The following is a 9,784-nucleotide window of genomic DNA, read 5'->3' as shown; positions in this document are numbered from 1 at the left end:
GGAAAATACTCCCATGAGGCTGGCAGCAATTGGCTACTCTGCCTGCTCCAATTCATGTCCAACATGGGCCTGGCCAGCCTTCTTTCACTGTGGCCAGGCCTACACTCTTCTCACTACACTGTCAACTAAGGGTTGAGTTGGAAAACCCCACTGAGATCAGATAGTGATATGCCCCTATGGGTTTTCAGCCCAGTCACCAAAGGCCCAGAGAGGAACATCTACTAGCCAAGGGTCGCAGAAATGGGAGAAATGCATATTCACACCTGGTTGAATTCATGTCAGGTAGGAAAGTGACCACAGGAACATTTGAGGTGTTCTAGGAAGTATCTGGGCTAGCCTGGAGGTTGAGAAGCCAGGGGGCGCTCCTCTGAGACTACCTGTGCAAGGGATAAGATGGATAGAGGAAACATGCAAAGACCGGAGAGCGAGTGAGCTTGCTGCTTTGAGGCCAGCAGAGAGAGGGGAGCACAGCCATGCCATAGGCTGCCTGGTAGAAATCTGTGGAGTTCACAGTACGGTCTAAGTAAGAGTACCACGAGAAGGTTTACCTGAAGCATGAGACATTTCTCTGAGAAGTCCAGAACAGAAAGGTTTGGAGAGAGAGAGATAGGGATACAATAGATAGGTAGGTAGATAGATAGATAGATAGATAGATAGATAGATAGATAGATAGATGGATGGATGGATGGATGGATGGATGGAAAGATAGATAGATAGATAGACAGACAGACAGACAGACAGACAGACAGACAGACAGACAGATGGATGGATGGATGGATGGATGGATGGATGGATGGAAAGATAGATAGATAGATAGATAGATAGATAGATAGATAGATAGATAGATAGATAGATCAACATTTGGGGCAGGGTCATTCTTTGCTGAGGCTTGGGAAGGGTATTGTGGGCTGTCCAGTGGTGTCTCTGGCCTCTACGGCTAGATGCTAGAGCATCCCTCCCGACATTATGACATTCAGAGACCTGCAGTTGATGATAAGGCACCCCTGGGGTGTTCAATGGTCCTCAGTCAAGCACCACTTTCCTTGCTGGTGACTCTTGCAGAATCATTTGAGCATCTCACCCTGAGGTCTCCAGTACTGCCTTAAGTCCTGCAGTCTGGGTCCAAGGGCCCTTCCCACTCCATCCAGGCATTCTCTGTAGAGACAGTGCCTTATGTCGGGGCTCTAGACTCCAGCAGAGACTATCACTTCGTGGTCACCCAGGAGCCATTTTATAGTCTGTATGGGCCAGGGTATCTCTTCTCACAGAGATGTGAGATGGCTACTTAGGTGCTGGAGAGCATGCAGTGCCTGTCAGATAACTGTTGGCATTTATTAATGGCATTAGTTAATTTGTGGTTCCATCTTCTCCCACGCCATTGCCATGTGTGTATGTGTGCTTCGGTGGTGGCAAGAAGATACATGCTAGCTCTGTGAAGGAACTGGTGAGAAAAGGCAGGGTAGGTAGATTCAATAGTTTCTGCCCTCAGGGGTTCCCAGGGGCCCATAATTCCTGCCCTCAGGGATCCCCAGGGTCTCACAGTCCCTACCCTCAGGGGTTCCCAGGGAGGTGCATACCTATACGCATGAAACCCAGAAGGAGCATGCACACCAGTATATGAGTATATGAGTCCTGGGGACAGGTCAGGGTCAGGAGAAGATAGGAAACAAGATGGTGACCAACTTAGTCCTGGCAAATGCTGCTTCTGAGGACACTGGCTATAGAGACTCTGGAAGCCTCAGAGGTGGGATGCCCATTCACAGAACCACACAAGGAACACCTCTTTCATTCACTCCCTCCTTTCCTTCAGCAAGACCACAGTCCTGGAAGCTACAGAGGTCTCAGTGCTGATTACTGAAGTAGGTACTCCTTGAAGAAAATCAGGAAAGCCCCAGGAGCAACCCTGCCCCCAATCCTGCCACCATGGGCAAACATTGCTAACCTTCTTTTAATCCCTCCCTACTTTTTTCCAGGCTTTTGTCTCAAATCCAGGGTTATGCCATGTCTTCAATGGATAAGGGTGTCTCCAACTATTCAAAATTTGTTTAAGTAGTAAAAACATGTCTGTCCCTATTGTTGGACATTTAGACACTCTGAGTTTTGATAACTGTCTTGAGGATTGCAATAATTTTTGTTCTCATTCTATCACTTCATGTGAATGGATGTACTCTTGTTTTAAAATATTTTTGGCAAAGAACCTTTTTGGCCTGCTGAGACTCCATTACTAGGGATTTCTTTCCCAAGGATGAACCAAATCCTTCAGATTGCAGTTTAATCCTGCTTTTACTTTCTCAGGGAGTTGGTGGAGACCACAGCTGGGTTTGTTTTCCCCATGGACATGACAACATGACGGGCTGAGAGGGCTTCTGGAGAAAGTGTCTCTAAAAGGAGTGCTTGCCAGAGTGAATCTGTCACCAGATTTTTGTCGTCAGTTTTGTCCCTCCAATTCAGACGTCACTGTCAGTTGGATGACACGGACTGAGTCAATGCAGTTAGTATATGTTAACCATTGTCCAGGACAGGAATGTGCCTGCATCAGAACCTAGGGGAACCATCCAGGCTGAGACTAAAGAGGGGGGTTAACCCGGACAGGGTGACACAGGGCGGAGTCAGCTTCTGAGATGAGGCAGTCCAGTATCAGCTTTCTGCAGGACACTGAGCTTCCTTCCAGACCTTTAGAGGTACTGCTTGGTGAAGGTACCCAGCTCTCCCTGACAACCATCAGTCACCTCCAGGAAGTGTGCGGCTACTCTGCCCACTACACATGGGACAAGGAGGGAACCATAGCCAATCAGGAGTACATACTGGGTGCCAGGCCCTATGTTATGCATTTCATTGTCCTATTTAATGGCCAGGGCCAGCATAATAAAAAGCAGTATCACCCTGCAGTCAGGAAGACCAGAGGCCAAATTCCACAGCAGGGACTACTGGAAATCACTTACTGTGGAGAACCTCAGTTTCTCTGTCTGAAATAGGGGGTTAACAATACTGGTTTCCGGAAGTACTTTAATCTGAATTATTATACACCTAATATGCCTGGTGTCAGGCCTGCCCACAAATGATATCTTTATTCTTTCTAGTTCTCTCCAAATCCAATTCAGAGATCAGTTCTGTAGTCCTGGTTAACCTTCAGGGAAAGTAAACATGTTTATAGAAATTCATAACTCTCTCTTATAATTAAGAAAGCAGAGGCTTGGCCAAGACTCATCTGAGAGATGTGTCCTAAAAAAGCTGCCTTGCTATGTGTCTGAGAAGAGGGGTGGGGCTCCTGGGACTTGAACTACCCCCTCTCCGTTCCCTGGGCCCTCCTTTATGCTTCATGCTTAGCTACACATATGACCTCCAGACAAGCAGTGTCTGTAGACACCAAAGTTAGTGTATGACAGTAACCAGGGGAGACACCTCAGCTTTACTACCCGGTGTCAGATGGGGAAACTGAGGCTTCCAGGCTCAAGGTCACTGGATTTCTCAAGAGGCCAAAACCAGAGGCAAGCCCACTTCCGAACTTCCAACAGCTACCAGATGTCCCTGATGTCCCGGACGTCTACCAGAACAGCTACCAGAGTCCCTTCCAGTCTAGTGCAGGGAACTTCTCACTTCCCAGCATGGGGCAGCAGCCCAGGAGGACTTAGGCAAGGCGACCTATTCTTGAGAAACTAGATTGCCTCCTTCCGTCAGCCCCAGACGCTCCACTGGTGCTGGGGAGCTGAAAGTCTCTCCAAGCTCCCACACATACATCAGGAGAGCCACGGACGCCACCGCCCAGAGGGCACAAAGCAAGCCTTTAAGCGCAGGTAGATTTTCAGATTCACCCTGGAGGGCACGAGGAGTGTGAGGCTACCCTGGCATCCCTCACATCCGCGGAACGAGGCGGCAAACCTAGCTCATAACACCCCTTTGGGATGGGTATGACCGTTGAGGGTTACAGGGAGGAAATCTAGGTAGAGGCATCAGCCCAAGGTCAGGTGCTTCCTGTGTGCAGCGCGCCTGAGGTCGATCTGGGGATAGGGTCGGCAGGATTCTGAAGCAGGCAGCCAAAGCGGCCACGCCACAGCCTGATCTCCGAGCAACCCCACCCGCGTCCCAGTCCCAAGGCGACGTCTGCCAGGAGGCATCGGTCACCTTACCTTACCTGGTGTTGCTGCTGTGCGCCACCGGCTGCACCGGGTGGCTTAGGACTGTGCGCTTGCACTGGCTGGGGCTAGGATGGAGCTGGCGGCGTGCGCCTAGCACCCACTTCCTCGTCCCCGCCCCCAACTCGCTCCTCCTCGTTCTGAGAGCCGCTCCTTTCTTCAGCGTTTTCTCCCATATTCAACATCCTTTCTCCCCATCCCTTTTCCTCCCCTCTTCCCCTTCTTCCCTCTGTCCCTCCCTTTCTTGCTCTCTCTTCTTTCCTTTCCCTCTCTCCCCCTTTCCTTCTCTAAATACTTTCACTCCCCCTCTTCTTTCCTTCCCTTCACATGGTCATCTGTCACGCCTCCCGAAACACACACACACACACACACACACACACACACACACACACACACACACACACACTGGCTTCCTGCTGTCTTTATTCTGAGTAGCTCCCTGGCCTGAGACCCTGCCCACCTGTGTGCACACTGATGGCGTGAGGGTTGCCCAACTATAGCCCACTCTGGTTTGAGAACACCAGGCCAGAAATCTGATGAGCCCTTCACCTGAGTTCCACCAGGACCTGATCATTCCAAGAATGGCAAGGTGTGAGAGAAGAAACAGTTTTTCTGAGAAAATCCTGGAAGATCTGGGATAGATCTCAGTCAGCCCAGGGGTTCTGGTGGAGAGAATGGGGAGGGAGTTGGGGCTTTATTTATTTATTTATTTATTTGGAGCACAAATAAAACCTGTCCAGGTAGAAAGTCCCACCTCCTGGATGCAGAGCCAATGCAACCTGAGGCAGAGTATCTGGCAGGAGGCTGGGTCTCAAATCAGTGCAGACTTAAGCTTCTTACTTTTCTTCCACAAAGTTTCTCCACATAGCAGATTCCCCTCAAGTACTCAGGGCCAGCTCATCTGACCACCTGCCTCCCTAGCTAGACTGCTACTCCAGTGCCTGGCACAGCGCTGTGGCTATTCTGCCTGTCCATATCTCCTCTCTTGAAGTCCTTGTGGTAAGCACTAGGCAAGTGTCTCCATTTGTGAGCCTATTTCCTCCTCTGTGAGGGTCATGCTCACCGCAGGGAGGCTTGGGTCAGATAGTGAAAGGGATTCAAGGTGAGCTTTGTACCCTCTCTGCTCACCAGGGATGCATTCACCATGTTCCCTTGTGCCAAACCAGTCTGTGCCCAAGGTGGTGAATGGCTCTTCTCTTGCCTCTCACAAAGCATCCCAGGTCACTTCTAAAAGTTGATCACGTGTCTCTGCTCTTTTTTGTCCAACCCTCCCACACTTTCTGCCTTAGTCACACTCAAAACTAGGCTCCCCCTGCCTCCAGTGATCTGTAGACTCAGCTCTCTATGACTGAAGTCCTTCTCCACATGCATTCAGTGCCTTTCTCAGCAAGACCAAGATGGCCTCCGGCATGCATAGCTACTAATGTGCTGGTAGAAATGACTTTGTTGAGAACCTGCCCCATCTCTTTTCCATTTACCATGGGATGCCATTAGGAGAATGTTTTGGAAGAGGCTAGTCCATTACCTGAGTCCCCAGGGAACAAGTACTATTAACAAGGGTTTAGCTTGTTGAAGGCCCTTTCAATCTCTGAGGTCAGCTGACCTTCTTTTTTTTTTTTTAAAAAAAAATAGCTTTTATTTTTGTGTATATGAATGTCCTACTTGCATGTATATATGTCTTCACATCGCTCGTGTGTGCCTGGTGTCCATGGAGACCAGAAGAGGGTATTGGATAGCCTAGAATTGAAGTGACAGATGGTGGTGAGCCACTGTGTGGACAGTAAAAATCAAATCTAGGTCCTCAGGAAGAGCAGCTCATAACTGCTGAGCCAATTCTTTAGACCCAAGTCATCTGATCATGCTGGATGGTCATGGTCTCTTCGGTACCTTACTGAGTCACAAGCACAGTCAGGCTGGTTCTAGCATTGGGGCTAGGGTGGATGGAAGTTTCAAGATGATCATGACATTGGTCCAGGCTCCAATTCCATGGGAGGTAGAGTGTATACCCTGCTCCCTGCTGTAGAAATCTGGATCAAGGAGCTTGACAGTTTGAGCTCTCCGCCCATAAGGCCCACGATGCTCCAGCCATCCCACCGTGCAGATGCCGAAGATGGCAGAGTGGTTAGAGAGTGTTGTTCAGTTGTCTAGAGCCGACAGGTGAACGCGATACATTCTCAGGCGAGAGTAGCAGGAGAATCACCAGTCAAACCACAGAAAAACCAGCCCCTTGTTGAAGGCAGCTGTGCTGTGCTTTGTCACACAGCAAGGAACGACTAGATAGGCAGCTGGAGGGGTCAGTTCCTGTCTCTGGGGCCCTTTCATTGCCTGTAAAAGCAGCATCATAGCCATGCCTGCTTCAAAGAGCCCAGGCAAGGTCTAAATGACAAGAAGGAAGGGAAGAGAAATTCAGGTGTGATGTGCAGGAATCCCAGCACTTAGAGGCTGCGGGACTCAGGAGTTCAAGGCCATCCTTGACTCCATAGTAAGTTCAAGGCAAACCTGAACAACATGAAACTCTTTCTCAAAAACAAACAAACAAACAAACAAACACTAAATAAATAAATAAAGGAATATTAAATTTACTCATTTACTCAACTAAAGCCTGTTGAGCACTAATTCTATGCCAGGATACGGCACTGAACAAGATAGAAAGGGTCTACTACACCACAGAGAGCCAGCCATGCCAGGTAGTTCATGAAAGAGAATTAAGATACACAATAGGAGTGAACCTATCTGGGTCAACTGTACTTACCGTCCCTGGCGTGTGTGGCATTAGAACTGAGCTGGGCACAATAAGAGAGAGTAGAGCAGCATCTCCAGAGAAAGATCAAGTGTCTGAGGTAGGGACTAGTGTGGCCTTGAATGGACAGGAAGAAGACTGGCGTGGCGAATGGATGATGGACAGGGCTGCTGGTAAGAGATGGGTCAATAAGCTGGGTGAGTCTGAATCACACTGTAGTAGAGTCAAGGGTGGGGGTGGGATGGGGGGTGGAGGGGTGAGTGGGGAGGGGGTAGGTGGAGGGGGGGGGTAGGTGGGGGTGTGGGGGTGGGTGGGTGGGGTGGGGTGGAAGACTGGGGAACCTACCTGTTCTGGGAAGTTTGTTGCAATTCTCAACCAGTCAGCCAGCTCCAACATTTTCTAGCTCTGAAGACCCCCAACTCTGTCCCAGATGGGGAGAGCTTCCGAAGCACGTAAGCCCTGTCAGTATAGGTGTCCTTGCTAATGAGAGCCACTTCCCCACTTACAGGCTGCTAGCTTTCACAAGATGTGCAAACACCATCTTCTTCCGGCAAAGGGTGTTGCAAGAAACCTCTCATTCTAAGGAAACCCAGATCACTACTAAGGAAAAGAAAAGGTGTTTTTTTTTTTCTTTGAAATGAGTAATTTCTGCTGAGTCTGACTGCTACAAAATGAGAAAGAGAAAAAAAGAGGGGGTTGGGCAGACACAACAATTCAAATATTGAATGGCAGGGTATGGTGATAACCCTGTGGAAAACTCCATTGAGAACCTGCTGAGATTGCCCATGGTTCTTTCCTGTGGTGGCTCACGGTTTGTGTGGGACTCCTGAGTGTGGTCAGAAGTGAACAGGATGTTCGTTCATTATGCACTGAAAGTCTTGAGCTGTGTAAGGTGTCCCTGGAGGAGCGAAGCTAGCTCCTGACCCTGCAGTACTGCTGTGGGGTCCAGACCTGGCTATTCCCCAGTGTCTCTAAGTTTGCACAGTGCTCAGTTCTGGCTTACAAGACAGGAAGGAGAGCTGTGTGTAAAGTGCCGTTTTCTTCGTATGGTGCTGGGTTCTTGGCATACAGCATCTTAACTGATTCTCCCCAGAGCCCTGAAAGGTAAGCATTGTTATTTCCTCCAGACCTACAAATGGGGAGTACAAAGGTAATAGCATCTTTCCGGTTCTCAGCTGTATCACTACAGATTCATACAAACACACTCCTACTTCTAGGCTGTGCACGATCCTATCCCACTGTCTTTGTTAGTGAACTGGCTGCTCTGAAAACTCAGGATAGGGAGTGATTCAGCCTGGGGTGGAGAGGAAGCCATGAGGTGATTTTTTTTTTAGAGCAAGTCGGCTCATGGATTGGGTGGAGGCTTATTCCAAGAAACTACTCAAAGAAGGTTCCAGAGCTGTCTGTCCTCAAAGACTTGGTCTCCATTGTAGTGATGTGAGAGGTGGTGGGACCTTTAAGAGCTAAAGGCCTAGTGAGAGAGATTCTTAGACCCTCTGAAGGGATTCTGGGGTCTGAATGTCACCTCAATTCCTGTTGGTAATAACATCTGTAGTGGCTTTCTTGAAGTCTTCCCTAAAGCCAGGCACATGAAGATCTGTGAATGAAGACTCTTGTCTTTAATAGCTCAAGCCCTAGCATGCAAGTGTGTGTGTGTGTGTGTGTGTGTGTGTGTGTGTGTGTGTGTGACATACATACACATACAGGGAGAGAGAGGTTTAGGGAAGGAAGGAGAGAGAGATACATACACATATGGGGAAAGAGAGAGAAGAGAGGGAGGGAAAGAAAGATACAGATACATCATCATATACATCTACATATACAGCAAGAGATACACATTTAGGGAGAAAGGGGGAAGGGAGGGGAGGAGGGAGGAGTTTGGCTAGAACATGGGTGTAGAACGTGGGGTCAGTAGGATCACTGAGGGTGGCCGAGGTGGCACATTGGTCTAATACCAGAAAGATGCTTGAACATTATGACCTACTCTGTGTCCTGGTGGCAGAGAACAAGACACCTTAGAGAGATGGCGAGTGGGAGAAGGAAAAGGCTAAGGTATCTTCTGCTCACAAGGAACAAAAATGTCCTGGATGGCTCATGAATGCAGGGCAGCTCATGAGAAGTGAGGGGGCAATGCCTGGACCTGGTATCATGGGGGCCACAGAATCTCTGATCATTGGCCAACTTCTGTACCTATCTCACATCTGTATCCCCCAGCTGTCATCTCTTCCCCCTTCAGAAGACACGCTCCTCTAGTTCTGGTCCTCCAGAACTTTCGCTTTCACAGCACCTCTGCTTGGGTCGTACATGACTTTAATTCTGAGTCTCCTGACTATTCAAATCGGAGGACGGAACTGTCTGAGGAAAATGGCTCTTAAAGCCTCAAAACCAAGGGAAGGAAGTGGTGTTGGTGGCCTACAGCCTGCCAGGAAGGCACCTGCAGTGCAATCCCCACATAAAGCAAGAGTCCCAGAGAGGGCCTGATCGGCCCACGTCCAAAATAAGGAACTGACAGAGTGTGGAGGTTGACCACAGGACCAAGGTATTAGTGGGAACATGTTTCTGTGAGGTTTTTTTTGGGGGGTGGGGGAGATATGCATTAATTTAGCCTTTGAAGAAAGCAGATTGCCTTCTGCATTCAGGGTGCATCTAGCCTGTAGAAAATCTGATTGAGATGAAAGGGCCCAACTCTAAGCAAGAAGAAAATCCGCTAGCTAAAGATGGAGTTGAGCCTCAGCAAGTTTCTACGTGGGGTCAGGGCCTTGGATCTCAGCGTTGCCAGCCTCCATGGTGGTGTGGACTGATTTCTTCCAATACAGCTCTGGAGGCTGAAGAGATGGCTCAGTTTGCCCACTCGGTCGACGTGTGCTGACTCAGCTTTCCTGCTAGCACTTCCTTATCAAGCCCTCCCCCC

The 9,784-nt window shown here is 49.1% G+C and overlaps 1 protein-coding gene across 2 annotated transcripts in view; it reads right to left on the bottom strand.

The window, feature by feature from the left end:
* The window catches only part of Hrh2 (histamine receptor H2), a 37,585-nt gene extending 33,413 nt beyond the window's left edge, over positions 1-4,172 (bottom strand). For both annotated transcript variants that reach the window (XR_003711987.1, XM_028772195.1), the window contains exon 1: positions 4,133-4,172. The gene's annotated coding sequence lies outside the window, so the exon portion shown is untranslated. The remainder of the gene's footprint in view (positions 1-4,132) is intronic.
* Positions 4,173-9,784: the final 5,612 nt, after the last annotated feature.

This window comes from Grammomys surdaster, unplaced genomic scaffold (genome assembly GCF_004785775.1).
Source record: "Grammomys surdaster isolate TR1022 unplaced genomic scaffold, NIH_TR_1.0 211, whole genome shotgun sequence".
In the NCBI taxonomy this organism is placed as follows: domain Eukaryota; kingdom Metazoa; phylum Chordata; class Mammalia; order Rodentia; family Muridae; genus Grammomys; species Grammomys surdaster.
Note: the sequence above shows the minus strand (reverse complement) of the source record. Positions and strands in the feature narration are given on the sequence as shown.